The sequence below is a fragment of the Apodemus sylvaticus genome, chromosome 2 (genome assembly GCF_947179515.1).
Source record: "Apodemus sylvaticus chromosome 2, mApoSyl1.1, whole genome shotgun sequence".
Taxonomy (NCBI): domain Eukaryota; kingdom Metazoa; phylum Chordata; class Mammalia; order Rodentia; family Muridae; genus Apodemus; species Apodemus sylvaticus.
Window position 1 is genome coordinate 100601255 of NC_067473.1, and position 3616 is coordinate 100604870.

Here is a 3616-nt window from a genome sequence, read left to right on the forward strand (position 1 = left end):
AAAAACAGCAGCAAAATCACCTGACTTTACCCCCACTCCCACCCCACTCCCTCTCAAGCCTTGGGGATCTGAGTTGTAGATACACAAGTGGAGACCAGGGTACGCTATCAGCAGGCTCTCAGGAGGTGGTGGTGGTGGTTTGGCTCAGGCACTGGTAGTGGCTAGGTACCCAATCCATTTTTAGAGGAAGAACGGATAAGATCGTTAATACATTGGCTACAGGGCGTGAAAGCAGGTTCCTTGAGTTGGAAAATGAAATAGGAGATACAAGGAGGTGTTGGGGCTTTAAGGAGATCCCTGTATCTCTGGGGTCCAAGAGGCCAAACTGACAGGATGGACGGACGGTGACTGATGGCCTGCATGCTGCTTCACCAAACATCATTTCCTTAGTTACAAGAGATGCAGATTGCTAGTTTGTCTGTCTCTAGGTTGTGTGAACTACAGAAACTGCCCTAGGTGGTAACTCTATGCCCATGCCGCTCCCTGTTTTGGAGGCTGGGTCTCTCGACATAGGTTCTTTCTATGTAGTGCTGGCTGTCTTGGAACTGAGTGGTGGTGATACACACCTCTGATCCGAGAAAAAAAACAAAAACCACCACTAACAACAACAACAACAAACCACCTCATTTTGTAGCCCAGGCTGGCTTGGAACTCTCTCCTTTCCTTCTCTCCCCCTCCCCCTCCTCTTAGCTTTAGCTGTTCTGGAACTCACTCTGCAGACCAGGCTGGCCTCAAACTCACAGAAATCCTCTTGCCTCTGCCTCCAGAGTGCTGGGATTAAGGGTGTGCCCCACCACTGCCCAGCCGGCTGGAACTCATTGTGTAGACCGGACTAGCCTCCGATTTATGTCAATCCTCCAGATGTAGCCTCTCAGATACTGAGCCACCATCATGCCTATAGAAATCCACCTGCCTCTGCCTCCCAACTGCTGGGATTAAAGACATGCACCACCACGCCTGGCCTGGAAATTCTTTGATAAATATAATCTTCTATAGCAACTTTAGCCAGACCCCAAATTACATTTTTCCCCGAAAAAATCCAAACCTATAATATTCCTGTGCCGCCAGCCTCTTTCTCAGCTTCTTGCCACTAATGCAGTTGTCACTCAGTGACTGCAAAGCTCTCCTAAACTCCAGGCTTCAGTTTCTCTGCACACAGTAAAGAACTTAAGGCGGTGCTGCATCTTCACTGCTCTTTAAGACAGTCCCTAGACTTCTGAATTCACTGGTTTTGTTTCGCTTTGCTTTTTGTTTTTTTAAGTCCCCAAGGGAGAAAGAACATCTTTCTTTCCCAATAGGCTTCTGTCCTTCCCTGCCAATTGTTGATAATTGGTTTCTGTCAGAATGATAAACTTCTACCTGTGGTTGCCTGCAGGCTTTTATAAGGGTAAAAGCCTGGCACAATTTGTCTTGCCCTTGCTTTATTTTTCATATGCTAGGCAAGCACTCTACAGATGAGCTGTATCCCCACCTCCTCTTGTGCTTGCATGCGTGCATGCATGCATTCATCCATGCATGTGTTCATTGTTGTAAGCAGCATCTCATGCAGCCCAGGAGGCCTCCAACTTGTTCTGTGGCTAAAGGTGACCTTGAATTAACTCCTGGTCTTCTTGCGTCCACCTCCCCAGTGAAAGGATGCCGGGCATACACCACCGTAGTTTATTCCATAAGGGGTGGGGTGGAGGTGGTGGGGGTGGGTAAGAAGATGGAACCCAAGCTCAAGCATGCGAAGCAAACAACACCAACTGAGTCGCAGCCACAGCCCAGCATTCATTCATTTTATAATATAAACAGAACTTTCTCTGTAGTCTAGGCTAGCCTTGAACTCCTGGTCTTTCTGCCTCTAGGTCCTCAGTATTGGAATTACAGGCAAGAACTATTACATCTAACTCTACTGTTGTTTTGTTTTTGTTCTATTCTGGGTTTTTTGTTTGTTTGTTTGTTTGTTTTTTGAGACAGTGTTTCTCTGTGTGGCCCTGTTTGTCCTGGAACTTGCTCTGTAGACCAGGCTGGCCTTGACATCCACCTGCCTCTGACTCCTGAGTGTTGGGATTAAATGTATGTGTGCCACCACTGCCGGGATATATATATTGAAGCAAGACCTCACAAAATTGTCCAGGCTGGCCTGAATTTCAAATCCTTTGGCCACAGCCTCTCAAATAGCTGGGATTTTAGGCCTGTAAAGCAAAGGAAATCAAACCCAGCAGCTTGAGTGTGCAGGCAAATATCCTACCGAGAGCTAGATTCTGAGCCCTTACTGGCTCCCTATTACTGAAATGACACATTTACCAATCAAATGAAATCGACTGCTTGTTGGCAGAACATTTCATTCTGAGAAAGGCACAGGTATTGGGCAGGTGACTGTAAAGCTCTTCCTGTAAAGCTCTTCCTTGGGACTCTATGTCAGCTGTTCCTAAAGCCTGCAGGACCCTCCCTGACCTTTTTTCCTGCCCCCATGATTTTTTTTAAGTGGATCTGAGGCAGCAGAGTTCTAGCATGTAGATAAGGAAGAAACAAAGCCAGAGCTCTACCTCAAGGCACAGGACTTTGGCTGTATTCTGGAAGCAATTCTAAAACCTGTATCTCTTTATTTGGGGAGCCCTATCAGTCCTTTTGAGATAGGATTTTATGTAGCCAAGGCTAGCCTCCAGCTCTTTACAGAGCCAAGGATGACCTTGAATGTTATCCTGCTCCCTGTACTTCCTTCCTGAAAGATCAAGTCACAAGCACATGACGTCATTGCTAGTTTATGTGTTGGTTGGGATTGAACCCAGGGCTTCATGCACGGTAGGCATGAACTACCAACTGAGCTATGACCCTAACCTGGCCCTGCCTTTTGCTTTTTTGCCTGCCCTCATCTGGGATTGGGCACAAGGTAGGGTAGACATTTTAATCACTCCCAGGATATACACATTTGTCTCTTTGAAGGAGACACCCCAGCCAAGGCTAACTCCTTTTACTCTTACGAGATTCCAGTGTGAGCAAGATGGGGCAGATTTCTGCTCTGACATACAGGGGATGGGGGAGACATCGTTCAGAGTTAGGTTGCATTTTAAAAGTCTTGCAGAGCTCTTTGGGGGAAACTCTGACATTCTAGATGTATTTACAAGATGAAAATTCACCATCTCTTCACACTCAAGTACTCCAAAGCAGTTTCTGATTGGAGCCACTCGAAAACCCCAACAAAGAGGACAGAGGGTACTTATTTACTTATTCATGAGCATATGTGTGAATGTGTGTGTGTACAGAGGTGCCATGGTGTGCATCCACCATGTGGGTCCTAGAGATAGTACTCAAGTGCTCAGGCTTGTGACAAAGGCTAGCAGACAGGCCATCCTCTACCTTTCTCCCCCACTTCTTCTCTTCTTCTCCTTTCCCTCCCTCTCACTGCCTCGCCTTCCTTCTTGTCCTGCGATGAGTCAGTCATCACTACATTTTATTCCCACCCGCTCAGTATCCTCAGAGACTCTGGGTTCTGTTAGGGTTTGTCCTTGCTGGAGACTAGGACACACTGGATGGAAGGAGAATCTTATCAAACCAAAGTAACAAGAAAAGGGACTGCTGACCCTCAGAGCACAGGGCTCTGTGCCTCCAGAAAGAGAACCTCACACAGCCT